This window comes from Tursiops truncatus, chromosome 2 (assembly GCF_011762595.2).
Source record: "Tursiops truncatus isolate mTurTru1 chromosome 2, mTurTru1.mat.Y, whole genome shotgun sequence".
Taxonomy (NCBI): domain Eukaryota; kingdom Metazoa; phylum Chordata; class Mammalia; order Artiodactyla; family Delphinidae; genus Tursiops; species Tursiops truncatus.
This window is the reverse complement of record NC_047035.1, coordinates 1,873,079-1,888,983: the sequence shown is the minus strand read 5'-3', so window position 1 is coordinate 1,888,983 and position 15,905 is coordinate 1,873,079. Positions and strand designations below refer to the sequence as shown.

General features: G+C 40.7%; 1 protein-coding gene across 1 annotated transcript in view; it reads left to right on the top strand.

Moving 5' to 3' along the window:
- The window catches only part of TDRD9 (tudor domain containing 9), a 114,385-nt gene that overhangs the window by 45,374 nt on the left and 53,106 nt on the right, over positions 1–15,905 (top strand). The gene's annotated exons all lie outside the window — the stretch shown is intronic.

The following is a 15,905-nucleotide window of genomic DNA, read 5'->3' as shown; positions in this document are numbered from 1 at the left end:
ATTGCATGGTCCTTCCTTTTCTTTTTATGTTTTGAATTTTTTCTTGGTAGTTAGGGATGTTTATACTTTTGTTTTTGTGTTTACCTTTAATACCTTTATATAAGGCCCATATGTTACATAGTCTTCTTATATTTGGTTTTTTTTTCCAATTTTTTTAAACTGACATATAGTTGATTTACAATATTGTGTTTTAGGTATACAGCATATTGATTCAGTTTTATATATGTGTGTGTGTGTGTGTGTGTGTATGTATATATATACTTTTTCAGGTTCTTTTCCCTTATAGGTTATTACAAAACATTGAGTATAGTTCCCTGTGCTATACAGTAAGTCCTTGTTAGTTATCTATTTTTTTTTGAATTTTATTTATTTTTTTATATAGCAGGTTCTTATTAGTCATCCATTTCATACACATCAGTGTACACATGTCCATCCCAATCTCCAAGTTCAGCACACGCCCCCGCCCCGCCCCCCCGCTGCTTTCCCCCCTTGGTGTCCATATGTTTGTTCTCTACATCTGTGTCTCTATTTCTGCCCTGCAGACCAGTTCATTGGTACCATTTTTCTAGGTTCCACATATATGTGTTAATATGCCATATATGCTTTTCTCTTTCTGACTTACTTCACTCTGTACGACAGTCTCTAGATTCATCGACGTCTCTACAAAGGACCCAATTTCATTCCTTTTTATGGCTGAGTAATATTCCATTGTATATATGTACCACATCTTTATCCACTCGTCTGTCAATGGGCATTTAGGTTGCTTCCGTGACCTGACTATTGTAAATAGTGCTGCAGTGAACATTGGGGTGCATGTGTCTTTTTGAATTATGGTTTTCTCTGGGTGTATGCCCAGTAGTGGGATTGCTGGGTCATATGGTAATTCTGTTTTTAGTTTTTGAAGGAACCTCCATACTGTTCTCTGTAGTGGCTGTATCAATTTACATTCCCACCAACAGTGCAAGAGAATTCCCTTTTCTCCACACCCTCTCCGGCATTTGTTGTTTGTAGATTTTCTGATGATGCCCATTCTAACTGGTGTGAGGTGGTACCTGATTGTAGTTTTGATTTGCATTTCTCTAATAATTAGTGATTTTAAACAGCTTTTCATGTGTTCCTTGGCCATCTGTATGTCCTCTTTGGAGAAATGTCTATTTAGGTCTTCTGCCCATTTTTTGATTGGGTTGTTAGTTTTTTTTAATATTGAGCTGCATGAGCTGTTTATATATTTTGGAGATTAATCCCTTGATTTGTTTGCAATATTTTTCCCCATTCTGAGGGTTGTCTTTTCGTTTTGTTTGTAGTTTCCTTTGCTTTGCAAAAGCTTTGAAAGATCCCATTTGTTTATTTTATTTTATTTATTTATTGTTATTATTTTTTTTTTGCGGTACGCGGGCCTCTCACTGCTGTGGCCTCTCCCGTTGCGGAGCACAGGCTCCAGACGCGCAGGCTCAGTGGCCATGGCTCACGGGCTCAGCTGCTTCGCGGCATGTGGGATCTTCCCAGACTGGGGCACGAACCCGTGTCCCCTGCATCGGCAGGCGGACTCTCAACCACTGCACCACCAGGGAAGCCCCCATTTGTTTATTTTTGTTTTTATTTCCATTACTCTAGGAGGTGGATCAAAAAAGATCTTGCTGTGATTTATGTCAAAGAGTGTTCTTCCTATGTTTTCCTCTAAGAGTTTTATAGTGTCCAGTCTTACATTTAGGTCTCTAATCCATTTTGAGTTTATTTTTGTGTATGGTATTAGGGAGTGTTCTAATTTCATTCTTTTTTATGTGGCTGTCCAGTTTTCCCAGCACCACTTATTGAAGAGACTGTCTTTTCTCCATTGTATATCCTTGCCTTCTTTGTCATAGATTAGTTGACCATAGGTGCGTGGGTTTATCTCTGTGCTTTCTATCTTGTTCCATTGATCTATATTTCTGCTTTTGTGCCAGTACCATATTGTCTTGATTACTGTAGCTTTGTAGTATAGTCTCAAGTCAGGGATTCTGATTCCTCCAGCTCCATTTTTTTCCCTCAAGACTGCTTTGGCTATTTGGGGTCTTTTGTGTCTCCATACAAATTTTAAGATTTTTTTGTTCTAGTTCTGTAAAAAATTGCCAATGGTAATTTGATAGGGATTGCATTTAATCTGTAGATTGCTTTGGGTAGTGTAGTCATTTCCACAATGTTGACTCTTCCAATCCAAGAACATAGTATATCTCTCCATCTGTTGGTATCATCTTTAATTTCTTTCAACAGAGTCTTATAGTTTTCTGCATACAGGTCTTTTGTCTCCCTAGGTAGGTTTATTCCTAGGTATTTTACTCTTTTTGTTGCAGTGGTAAATGAGAGTATTTCCTTAATTTCTCTTTCTGATCTTTCATTGTTAGTGTGTAGGAATGCAAGAGATTTCTGTGCCTTAATTTTGTATCCTGCAACTTTACCAAATTCATTGATTAGCTCTAGTAGTTTTCTGGTGGCATCGTTAGGACTCTCTGTGTACAGTGTCATGTCATCTGCAGACAGTGCCAGTTTTACTTCTTTTCCAATTTGTATTCCTTTTATATCTTTTTATTCTCTGATTGCTGTGGCTAGGACTTCCAAAACTATGTTGAATAATAGTGGTGAGAGTGGACATCCTTGTCTTGTTCCTGATCTTAGAGGAAATGCTTTCAGTTTTTCACCATTGAGAATGATGTTTGCTGTGGGTTTGACATATGTGGCTTTTATTATGTTGAGGTAGGTTCCCTCTATGCCCACTTTCTGGAGAGTTTTTATCATAAATGGGTGTTGAATTTTGTCAAAAGTTTTTTCTGCATCTGTTGAGATGATCATATGGTTTTTCTCCTTCAATTTGTGAATATGGTGTATCACATTGATTGATATGCATATATTGAAGAATCCTTGCATCCCTGGGATAAATCCCACTTGATCATGGTGTATGATCCTTTTAATTGTTGTTGGATTCTGTTTGCTAGTATTTTGTTGAGGATTTTTGCATCTAAATTCATCAGTGATATTGGTCTGTAATTTTCTTTTTTTGTAGTATCTTTCTCTGGTTTTGGTATCAGGCTGAAAGGGGCCTCATAGAATGAGTTTGGGAGTGTTCCTTCCTCTGCAATTTTTTGGAAGAGTTTGAGAAGGATGGGTGTTAGGTCTTCTTTAAATGTTTGATAGAATTCACCTGTGAAGCCATCTGGTCCTGGGCTTTTGTTTGTTGGAAGATTTTTTTTTTTTGCGGTACGCGGACCTCTCACTGTTGTGGCCTTTCCCGTTGTGGAGCACAGGCTCAGGACGCGCAGGCTCAGCGGCCATGGCTCACGGGCCCAGCCGCTCCGTGGCACGTGGGATCTTCCCGCACCGGGGCACAAACCTGTGTCCCCTGCATCGGCAGGTGGACTCTGAACCACTGCGCCACCAGGGAAGCCGTTGTTGGGAGATTTTTAATCACGGTTTCAATTTCATTACTTGTGATTGGTCTGTTCATATTTTCTGTTTCCTCCTGATTCAGTCTTGGAGGTTATACCTTTGTAAGAATTTGTCCATTTCTTCCAGGTTGTCCATTTTATTGGCATAGAGTTACTTGTAGTAGTCTCCTAGGAAGCTTTGTATTTCTGCAGTGTCTGTTGTAACTTCTCCTTTTTCATTTCTAATTTTATTGATTTGAGTCCTCTCCATCTTTTTCTTTTTTTAAAAAATTTATTTATTATTTATTTTTGGCTGTGTTGAGTCTTCATTTCTGTGCGAGGGCTTTCTTGAATTGTGGCAAGTGGGGGCTGCTCTTCATCGCCATGCACGGGCCTCTCACTATCGTGGCCTCTCTTCTTGCGGAGCACAGGCTCCAGATGCACAGGCTCAGTAGTTGTGGCTCACGGGCCAAGTTGCTCCGCGGCACGTGGGATCTTCCCAGACCAGGGCTCGAACCCGTGTCCCCTGCATTGGCAGGCAGATTCTCAACCACTGCACCACCAGGGAAACCCTGTCTTTTTCTTGATGAGTCTGGCTAATGGTTTATCAACTTTGTTTATCTTCTCAAAGAACCAGCTTTTAGTTTTATTGACCTTTGCTATTGTTTTCTTTGTTTCTATTTCATTTATTTCTGCTCTGATCTTTATGATTTCTTTCTTCTGCTAACTTTGGGTTTTGTTTGTTCTTCTTTCTCTAGTTCCTTTAGGTGTAAGGTTAGGTTGTTTATTTGAGATTTTTCTTGCTTCTTGAGGTAGGCTTGTATAGCTATAAACTTCCCTCTTTGAACTGCTTTTGCTGCATCCCGTAGGTTTTGGATCGTCAGGTTTTAATTACCATTTGTCTCTAGGTATTTTTTGATTTCCTCTTTGATTTCTTCAGTGATCTCTTGGTAATTTAGTAACGTATTGTTTAGCCTCCATGTGTTTGTGTTTTTTATGTTTTTTTCCCCCTGTAATTGATTTCTTAATCTCATAGTGTTGTGGTCAGAAAAGATGCTTGATATGATTTCAATTTTCTTAGAGTTACTGAGGCTTGATTTGTGACCACGATGTGATCTATCCTGGAGAATGTTCTGTGTGCACTTGAGAAGAAAGTGTAATCTGCTGTTTTTGGATGGAATGTCCTATAAATATCACTTAAATCTCTCTGGTCTATTGTGTCATTTAAAGCTTGTGTGTCCTTATTAATTTTCCGTTTGGATGGTCTGTCCATTGGTGTAAGTGAGGTGTTAAAGTCCCCCACTATTATTGTGTTACTGTCAGTTTCCTCTTTTATAGGTGTTAGCAGTTGCCTTATGTATTGAGGTGCTCCTATGTTGGGTGCATATATATTTATAATTGTTGTATCTTCTTCTTGGATTGATCCCTTGATCATTATGTAGTGTCCTTCCTTGTAACATTCTTTATTTTAAAGTCTATTTCATCTGATATGAGTATTGCTACTCCAGCTTTCTTTTGATTTCCATTTGCATGGAATATCTTTTTCCATCCCCTCACTTTCAGTCTGTATGTGTCCCTATATCTGAAGTGGGTCTCTGTAGACAGCATATATATGGGTCTTGTTTTTGTATCCATTCAGCAAGCCTGTGTCTTTTGGTTGGAGCATTTAATCCATTCACGTTTAAGGTAGTTATCGATATGTATGTTCCTATTACCATTTTCGTAATTGTTTTGGGTTTGTTTTTTTAGGTCCTTTTCTTCTCTTGTGTTTCCCATTTAGAGAAGTTCCTTTAGCATTTGTTGTAGAACTGGTTTGGTGGTGCTGAATTCTCTTAGCTTTTGCTTGTCTGTAAACTTTTGATTTCTCCATCGAATCTGAATGAGATCCTTGCTGGGTAGAGTAATCTTGGTTGTAGGTTCCTCCCTTTCATCACTTTAAGTATATCATGCCACTCCCTTCTGGCTTGTAGAGTTTCTACTGAGAAATCAGCTGTTAACCTTATGTTAACCTTATGGGAGTTCCCCTGTATGTTATTTGTCATTCTTCCCTTGCTGCTTTCAGTAATTTTTCTTTGTCTTCAACTTTTGCCAGTTTGATTACTACGTGTCCTGGTGTGTTTCTCCTTGGGTTTATCTGGCATGGGACTCTCTGCACTTCCTGGACTTGGGTGGCTATTTCCTTTCCCGTGTTAGGGAAGTTTTCGACTGTAATCTTTTGAAATATTTTCTCTGATCCTTTCTCTCTCTCTTCTCCTTCTGGGACCCCTATAATGTGAATGTTGCTGCATTTAATGTTGTCCCAGAGGTTTCTTAGGCTGTCTTCATTTCTTTTCATTCTTTTTTCTTTACTCTGTTCTGCAGCAGTGAATTCCACCATTCTGTCTTCCAGGTCGCTTATCCATTCTTCTGCCTCAGTTATTCTGCTATTGATTCCTTCTAGTGTATTTTTCATTTCAGTTATTGTGTTGTTCATCTCTGTTTGTTTGTTCTTTAATTCTTCTAGGTCTTTGTTAAATATTTCTTGCATCTTCAAGAAATGCCTCCATTCTTTTTCCGAGGTCCTGGATCATCTTCACTCTCATTATTCTGAATTCTTTTTCTGGAAGGTTGCTTATCTCCACTTCATTTTGTCGTTTTTCTGGGGTTTTAAGTTGTTCCTTCATCTGGTACCTAGCCCTCTGCCTTTTCATCTTGTCTCTCTTTCTGTGAATGCGGTTTTTGTTCCACAGGCTGTAGGATTGTACTTCTTCTTGCTTCTGCTGTCTACCCTCTGGTGGATCTGGTTATCTGTTTTATGCATAGTAGTGGGTATGTGTTAATCCCAAACTCCTTATTTATCCCTCCCCCAACCTTTCCCCTTTGGTAACCATAAATTTATTTTCTATGTCTGTGGGTCTATTTCTGTTTTGTGAATAAGTTCATTTATATCTTTTTTTTTTTTTTAAGATTCCACATATAAGTAGTATCATATGGTATTTGTCTTCCTCTGTCTGGCTTACTTCACTTAGTATGATAATCTCTAGGTCCATCCATGCCGCTGCAAATGGCATTATTTCATTCTTTTTATGGCTGAGTTGTATTCCATTGTATATGTACATGCACCACATCTTTCTTATCCATTCATCTGTCCATGGACAAGTTGGTTGCTTCCATGTCTCAGCTATTATAAATAGTGCTGCTCTGAACATAGGGGTACATTGTATCTTTTCGACTTATAGTTTTCTCCATGCTCAGGAGTGGGATTGCTGGATCATGTGGTAATTCTATTTTTAGTTTTCTGAGGCACCTCCATACTGTTTTCCATAGTGGCTTCATCAATTTTAACATTCCCACCAGCAGTGTAGGAAGGTTTGCTTTTCTCCACACCCTTTCCAGCATTTGTTATTTGTAGACTTTTTGATGATGGCCATTCTAACCGGAATGAGGTGATACCTCATTGTAGTTTTGACTTGCATTTCTCTAATAATTAGCAATGTTGAGCGTTTTTTCCTGTGCCTATTGACCATCTGTATTTCTTCTGGAGATATGTCTCTTTAGGTCTTCTGCCCATTTTGTGATTGGGTTGTTTTTTTGGTATTGAGCTATATGAGCTATTTGTTCATTTTGGAAATTAATCCCTTGTCGGTTGCATTGTTTGCAAATATTTTCTCCCACTCTGTAGGTTGTCTTTTCATTTCATTTATGGTTTCCTTTGCTGTGCAAAAGCTTTTAAGTTTAATTAGGTCCCATTTGTTTATTTTTGTTTTTATTTCCATTACTCTAGGAGATGGATCCAAAAAGATATTGCTTCAGTTTATGTCAAAGAGTGTTCTGCCTATGTTTTCCTCTAGAAGTTTTATAATATCCAGTTTTACATTTAGGTCTTTAATCCATTTTGAGTTTATTTTTGTGCCTGGTGTTAGAGAATGTTCTAATTTCATTTTTTAATATGTAGCTGTCCAGTTTTCCCAGCTCCACTTATTGAAAAGACTGTCTTTTCTCCATTGTGTATTCTTACCTCCTTTGTCACAGATTACTAGACCACAGGTGTGTGGGTTTATTTCTGGGCTTTCCATCCTGTTCCATTGATGTATATGTCTGTTTTCGTGACAGTACCATACTGTTTTGATTACTGTGGCTTTGTAGTATAATCTTAAGCCAGGCAGCCTGATTCCTCCAGCTCCATTTTTCTTTGTCAAGATTGCTTTGGCCATTCGGGGTCATTTATGTTTCCATACAAATTAAAAAATTTTTTGTTCTGTGATCATATGATCATCTCAATAGACACAGAAAAAGCTTTTGATAATATTCAACATCCATTTATGATAAAAACTCTCCAGGAAGTGGGCATAGAGGGAACCTACCTCAACATAAGAAGGGCCATATGTGACAAACTCACAGCTAACATTATAGTCAATGGTGAAAAGCTGAAAGTATTTCTTCTAAGATCAGGAGCAAGACAAGGATGCCCACTCTCACCAGTTTAATTCAACGTAGTTTGTCTTTTTTTTTTTCCGGTACGCGGGCCTCTCACTGTTGGGGCCTCTCCCGTTGCAGAGCACAGGCTCTGGATGCGCAGGCTCAGTGGCCATGGCTCACGGGCCCAGCCGCTTCGCGGCACATGGGATCCTCCCAGACCGGGGCACGAATCCGTGTCCCCTGCATCGGCAGGCAGACTCTTAACCACTGTGCCACCAGGGAAGCCCCTTCAACGTAGTTTTGGAAGTCCTAGTCACGTCAGTCAGAGAAGAAAAAGCAATAAAAGGCATCCAAACTGGAAAAGAAGTCATAAAACTGTACTGTTTGCAGATGACATCATATATGTTAACCTAAGAAAATATTCTTCGACTTCCACTTGCTACCTTTGTGGCAAACAAGGAACTTATTGTACTTGTCCCCATCTAAGCCCTCCATTCTCCTTCCTTTTTCTCCCCTCAGTTTAAAAATGGCTTTATTGAGATATAATTCACATACTGTACAGTTCACACATTTAAAGTGTACATTTCAGTAGTTTCTGGTATATTCACATATATGTGCAGCCATCACCATAGTCAATTTTAGAATATTTTCATCACCTCAGAAAGAAACCTTGAACCCTTTAATTGTTGCTCCTCGTCTTTCCCGTCACCCCTGCACCTAAGCAACCACTAATCAACTCTCTGTCTTTGTATATATTTCCCTATTCTTTTTTTTTTTGCGGTACGCGGGCCTCTCACTGTTGTGGCCCCTCCTGTTGTGGAGCACAGGCTCCAGATACGCAGGCTCAGCGGCCATGGCTCACAGGCCCAGCTGCTCTGCAGCATGTGGGATCTTCCCGGACCGGGGCACGAACCTGTGTCCCCTGCATCGGCAGGCAGACTCTCAACCACTGTGCCACCAGGGAAGCCCTGGTGTTAGGGAATGTTCTGATTTCATTCTTTTACATGTATCTGTCCAGTTTTCCCAGCACCACTTATTGAAGAGGCTGTCTTTTCTCCATTGTATATTCTTGGCTCCTTTATCAAAGATAAGGTGACCATATGTGTGTGGGTTTATCTCTGGACTTTCTATCCTGTTCCATTGATCTGTATTTCTGTTTTCCATACCAGTTCCATACTGTCTTGATTACTCTAGCTTTGTAGTATAGTCTGAAGTCCGGGAATCTGATTCCTCCAGCTCCATTTTTCTTTCTCAAGATTGCTTTGGCTCTTCGGCGTCTTTTGTGTTTCCATACAAATTGTGAAATTTTTGGTTCTAGTTCTGTGAAAAACACCATTGGTTGATTGATAGGGATTGCTGAATCTGTAGACTGCTTTGGGTAGTAGAGTCATTTTCACAGTGTTGACTCTTCCAATCCAAGAACATGGGATATCTCTCCATCTGTTTGTATTGTCTTTCATTTCTTTCATCAGTGTCTTATAGTTTTCTGCCTACAGGTCTTTTCTACCTTCCTCAGGTAGGTTTATTCCTAGGTATTTTACTCTTTCTGTTGCAGTGGTAAATGGGAGTGTTTCCTTAATTTCTCCTTCAGATTTTTCATCATTAGTGTATAGGAATGCAGGAGATTTCTGTGCCTTAATTTTGTATCCTACAAATTCATTGATGAGCTCTAGTAGTTTTCTGGTGGCATCTTTAGGATTCTCTATGTATAGTATCGTGTCTTCTGCAAACAGTGACAGTTTTACCTCTTCTTTTCCGATTTGGATTCCTTTTATTTCTTTTTTCTTCTGTGACTGCCGTGGCTAAAACTTCCAAAACTGTTCTGAAAAATAGTGGTGAGAGTGGGCCACCCTGTCTTGTTCTGATCTTAGAGGAAATGGTTTCAGTTTTTCACCACTGAGAATGATGTTGGCTGTGGGTTTGTCATGTATGGCCTTTATTATGTTGAGGTAAGTTCCCTGTATGCCTACTTTCTGGAGGGTTTTTATCATAAATGGATGTTGAATTATGTCAAAAGTTTTTCCTGCATCTATTGAGATGATCATATGGTTTTTCTCCTTCAATCTGTTAATATGGTTTATCTCATTGATTTGCGTATATTGAAGACTCCTTGCATTCCTGGGATAAACCCCACTTGATCATGGTGTATGATCCTTTTAATGTGCTGTTGGATTCTGTTTGCTAGTATTTTGTTGAGGATTTTTGCATCTATGTTCATCAGTGATATTGGGTTGTAGTTTTCTTTCTTTGTGACATCCTTGTCTGGTTTTGGTATCAGGGTGATGGTGGCCTCATAGAATGAGTTTGGGAGTGTTCCTCCCTCTGCTATATTTTGGAAGAGTTTGAGAAGGATGGGTGTTAGCTCTTCTCTAAATGTTTGATAGAATTCATCTGTGAAGCCATCTGGTCCTGGGCTTTTGTTTGTTGGAAAATTTTTAATCACAGTTTCAATTTCAGTGCTTGTGATTGGTCTGTTTATATTTTCTATTTCTTCCTGGTTCAGTCTCAGAAGTTTGTGCTTTTCTAAGAATTTGTCCATTTCTTCCAGGTTGTCCATTTTATTGGCATATAGGTGCTTGTAGTAATCTCTCATCATGATCCTTTGTATTTCTGCAGTGTCACTTGTCACTTCTCCTTTTTCATTTCTAATTCTATTGATTTGAGTCTTCTCTTTTTTTTTCTTGATGAGTCTGGCTAATGGTTTATCAATTTTGTTTATCTTCTCAAAGAACCAGCTTTTAGTTTTATTGATCTTTGCTATTGTTTCCTTCATTTCTTTTTCATTTATTTCTGATCTGATCTTTATGATTTCTTTCCTTCTGCTGACTTGGGGTTTTTTTTTGTTCTTGTTTGTCTAATTGCTTTAGGTGTAAGGTGAGGTTGTTTATTTGAGATGTTTCTTGTTTCTTGAGGTTGGATTGTATTGCTATAAACTTCCCTCTTAGAACTGCTCTTGCTGTGTACCATAGGTTTTGGGTTGTTGTGGTTTCATTGTCATTTGTTTCTAGGTAGTTTTTGATTTCCTCTTTGACTTCTTCAGTGATCTCTTGGTAATTTAGTAACGTATTGTTCAGCCTCCATGTGTTTGTATTTTTTATAGTTTTTTTTCCTGTAACTGATATCTAGTCTCATAGCATTGTGGTCAGAAAAGATATTTGATATGATTTCCATTTTCTTAAATTTACCAAGGCTTGATTTGTGACCCAAGATATGATCTATCCTGGAGAATGTTCGATGAGCACTTGAGAAGAAAGTGTATTCTGTTGTTTTGGGATGGAATGTCCTATAAATATCAATTAAGTCCATCTTGTCTAATGTGTCATTTAAAGCTTGTGTTTCCTTATTCATTTTCATTTTGTATGATCTGTCCGTTGGTGAAAGAGGGGTGTTAAAGTCCCATACTGTTACGGTGTTATTGTTGATTTCCCCTTTTATGGCTCTTAGCATTTGCCTTATGTATTGAGATGCTCCTATGTTGGGTGCATAAATATTTACAATTGTTATATCTTCTTCTTGGATTGATCCCTTGATCCTTATGTAGTATCCTTCTTTGTCTCTTGTAATAGTCTTTATTTTAAAGTCTATTTTGTCTGGGTCATCCCTGGTGGCGCAGTGGTTGAGAGTCTGCCTGCCAATGCAGGGGACATGGGTTCGTGCCCCGGTCCGGGAGGATCCCACATGCCGCGGAGTGGCTAGGTCCATGAGCCATGACCGCTGAGCCTGCGCGTCCGGAGCCTATGCTCCACAACGGGAGAGGCCACAACAGTGAGAGGCCCACGTACCACAAAAATAAAAAAATAAAAATAAAGTCTATTTTGTCTGATATGAGAATTGCTACTCCAGCTTTCTTTTGATTTCCATTTGCATGGAATATCTTTTTCCATCCCCTCACTTGCAGTCTGTATGTGTCCCTAGGTCTGATGTGGGTCTCTTGTAGACAGCATATGTACAGGTCTTGTTTTTGTATCCATTCAGCCAGTCTGTGTCTTTTGGTTGGAGCATTTACTCCATTTACATTTAAGGTAATTATCGATATGTATGTTCCTATTACCATTTTCTTACTTGTTTTGGGTTTGTTGTTTTAGGTCTTTTCCTTCTCTTGTGTTTCCTGCCTAGAGAAGTTCCTTTAGCATTTGTTGGAAAGCTGGTTTGGTGGTGCTGAATTCTCTTAACTTTTGCTTGTCTGTAAAGGTTTTAATTTCTCCATCGAATGTGAATGAGATCCTTGCTGGGTAAAGTAATCTTGGTTGTAGGTTTTTCCCTTTCATCACTTTAAATATGTCCTGCCAGTCCCTTCTGGCTTGCAGAGTTTCTGCTGAAAGATCAGCTGTTAACCTTATGGGGATTCCCTTGTATGTTATTTGTTGCTTTTCCCTTGCTGCTTTTAATATTTTTTCTTTGTATTTAATTTTTGATAGTTTGATTAATATGTCTTGTGTTTCTCCTTGGATTTATCCTGTATGGGACTCTGTGCTTCCTGGACTTGATTGACTTTTCCCTTTCCTATGTTAGGGAAGTTTTCAACTATAATCTTTTCAGATATTTTCATAGACCCTTTCTTTTTGTCTTCTTCTTCTGGGACCCCTGTAATTCGAATGTTGTTGTGTTTAATGTTGTCCCAGAGGTCTCAGACTGTCCTCAGTTCTTTTCCTTCTCTTTTCTTTATTCTGCTCTGCGGTAGTTATTTCCACTGTTTCATCTTCCAAGTCACTTACCCATTCTTCTGCCTCAGTTATTCTGCTATTGATTCTTTCTAGAGAATTTTTAATTTCACTGATTTTGTTGTTCATCATTGTTTGCTCTTTAGTTCTTCTGTGTCCTTGCTAAACGTTTCTTGTATTTTCTCCATCCTGTTTTCAAGATTTTGGATCATCTTTACTGTCATTACTCTGAATTCTTTTTCAGGTAGACTGCCTATTTCCTCTTCATTTGTTTGGTCAGGTGGGTTTTTACCTTGCTCCTTCATCTGCTGAATATTTTTCTGTCTTCCCATTTTGTTTAACTTGCTGTGCTTGGGGTCTTCTTTTTGCAGGCTGCAGGTTCGTAGTTCCCATTGTTTTTGGTGACTGCCCCCAGTAGGTGAGGTTGGTTCAGTAGGTTGTGTAGCCTTCCTGGTGGAGGGGACTAGCGCCTATGTTCTGGTGGATGAGACTGGATCTTGTCTTCCTCGTGGGCAGCGCTGCATCCGGTGGTGTTTTGTGGGGGGGTCTGTGAACTTAGTATGACTTCAGGCAGCCTCTCTGCTAATGGGTGGGGTTGTGTTCCTGTCTTGCTAGTTGACTGGCATGGGGCATCCAGCACTGGAGCTTGCTGGCTGTTGGGTGGAGCTGGGTCTTAGCGTTGAGATGGAGATCTCCGGGAGAGCCCTCGCCAATTGATATTACCTGGGGCTGGGAGGTGTCTGGTGGTCCAGTGTCCTGAACTCGGCTCTTCCACCTCAGAGGCTCAGGCCTGACATCAGGCCAGAGTACCAAGACCCTGTCAGCCACATGGCTCAGATGAAAAGGGAGAGAAAAGGAAAGAAAAAAAAGTTTAAAAATTATTAAAATAATAAAAAAAAAAAGAAAAAAAGAGAGCAACCAAACCAGTAAACAAACCCACCAGTGATAACAAGTGCTGAAAACTAAACTAAGATCAACACAAAAATCAGAAACAAATCAGTCGCAGAGAGCAAACCCCAAGTCTGCAGTTTCTCCCAAATCCACTGCCTCATTTTTGGGACGATTCGTTGTCTATTCAGGTATTCCATAGATGCAGGTACAACAAGTTGATTGTGGGGATTTAATCCACTGCTCCTGAGGCTGCTGGGAGAGATTTCCCTTTCTCTTCTTAGTTCGAACAGCTCCTGGGGTTCAGCTTTGGTTTCGGCCCCTCCTCTGCATGTAGGTTGCCCTCAGGCATCTGTCCCCGCCCAGACAGGAGGGGGTTAAAGCAGCGGCTGATTAGGGGACTATTGCTCACTCAGGCCGGGGGGAGGGAGGGGTAAGGTGGTCATAATTGTGATGCGGGGCGAGCCTGCAGCGGCAGAGGCTGCTGTGATGTGGCAACAGCTTGGGGCGCGCCGTGTGTTCTGCCGGGGAAGTTGTCCCTGGATCACGGCACCCTGGCAGTGACAGGCTGCACAGGCTCCCGGGGCAGGGGGTTGGGGGGTGGATAGTGACCTGCGCTTTTCACACTGCTTTTTTGGTGGCAGCAGCAGCAGCGTTAGCGTTTCATGCCTGTTTCTGGGGTCCAAGCTGATAGCCGCGGCTCATGCCCATCTCTGGAGCTTGCTTAGGCGGTGCTCTGCCTTCTGTGGGTAGACAGGGAAGGAATCCCCTCTCTTGCGCACCCCGCAACAGTGGTCTCTTGCCTCTTAGGCAGGTCCAGACTTTTTCGCAGACTCCCTCCTGGCTAGCTGTGATACACTAGCCCTCTCAGGCTGTGTTCACGCAGCCAACCCCAGTCCTCTCCCTGGGATCTGACCTCCGAAGCTCGAGCCTCATCTCCCAGCCCCCATCTGCCCCTGGGCGGGTGAGCAGACAAGCCTCTTGGGCTGCTGAGTGCTGGTCGGCATGGATCCTCTGTGCAGGGAGATCTCCGCTTTGCCCTCTGCACCCTGTTGCTGCGCTCTTCTCCGTGGCTCCGAAGCTTCCCCCCGCCACTCCCCGTCTCCGCCAGTGAGGCGTCTTCCTAGCGTGTGGAAACTTTTCCTCCTTCACAGCTCCCTCCTAGAGGTGCAGGTCCTGTCCCTATTGTTTCTTCTGTCTCTGTTTTTTCTTTTTTCTTTTGCCCTACCCAGGTACATGGGGATTTTCTTGCGTTTTGGGAAGTCTGAGGTCTTCTGCCAGGGTTCAGTAGGTATTCTGTAAGAGGTGTTCCACATGTAGATGTATTTTTGATGTGGAAGGAAGGTGATCTGCATGTCTTACTCCTCTGCCATCTTGAAGGTCCCCAACAATTGATTTTTGTTTATTGATCTTATATTCTGCAACTTCATTGAACTCATTTATTAGTTCTAGGAGGATTCCTTAGGGTTTCTGTATATAAGATCATGTCTACTGAATAAAGATAGTTTTATTTCTTCTTTTCCAATCTGGATGCCTTGTATTTCTTTTTCTTGCCTAACTGCCCTGGCTAGAACCTCCAGTACATTGTTGAAAAGAAGTGTCAAGTGTGGATGCCCTTGTCTTGTTACTGATCATAGGGGGAAAACATCCATCTTTCTCTGTTAGGTTATCATGTTTGCTGAGGGCTTTTTGTAGATGACCTTCATCAGGTTGAGAAAGTTCACTTCTATTTCTAGTTTGTTGAGTGTTCTTTTTTTAAAATTAATTAATTACTTTATTTATTTTTGGCTGCGTTGGGTCTGTGTTACTGTGCATGGGCTCTCTCTAGTTGCAGCGAGTGGGGGCTGTTCTTCGTTGCAGTGCGCGGGCTTCTCATTGTGGTAGCTTTTCTTGTTGTGGAGCGTGGGCTCTGGGTGCACAGGCTTCAGTAGTTGTGGCTCGTGGGCTCTAGAGTGCAGGCTCAGTAGTTGTGGCACACGGGCTTAGTTCCTCCGCAGCATCTGGGGTCTTCCTGGACCAGGGCTCAAACCCATGTCCCTTGCATTGGCAGGCGGATTCTTAACCACTGTGCCACCAGGGAAGTCCTGCTGAGTGTTTTTTAAATGAAAGCGTGTTAGATTTTGTTAGATGATTTTTGTCTATTGAGATAATCATGTGATTTTAGTCTTTGTTGATTTTTTAGATGTTAAATCAACTTTGCATCCCTCGGATAAATCCCCCTTGGTCATGGTGTATACTTTTTATATGTTGCTGGATTTGGTTTACTTAGTATTTTGTTGAGGATTTTTACATTCATACTCTTAAGGTATTGGTCTGTAGTTTTCTTATGTCTGTCTGGTTTTGGTATCAGGGTAATACTGGCCTCATAAAATGAGTTGGGAAATGTTCTGTTTTTTCGGAAGAGTTTGTGAAGAATTGGTATTACTTCTTTGAATGTTTTTTGGAATTCAGCTGTGAAGCCATTGGGGTCTGGGCTTTCTTTATGGGTAGTTTTAAAATTACTAATTCAATCTTGTTGTTTGTTATAGATCTATTCAGATTGTCTGTTTTTTCTTGGGTC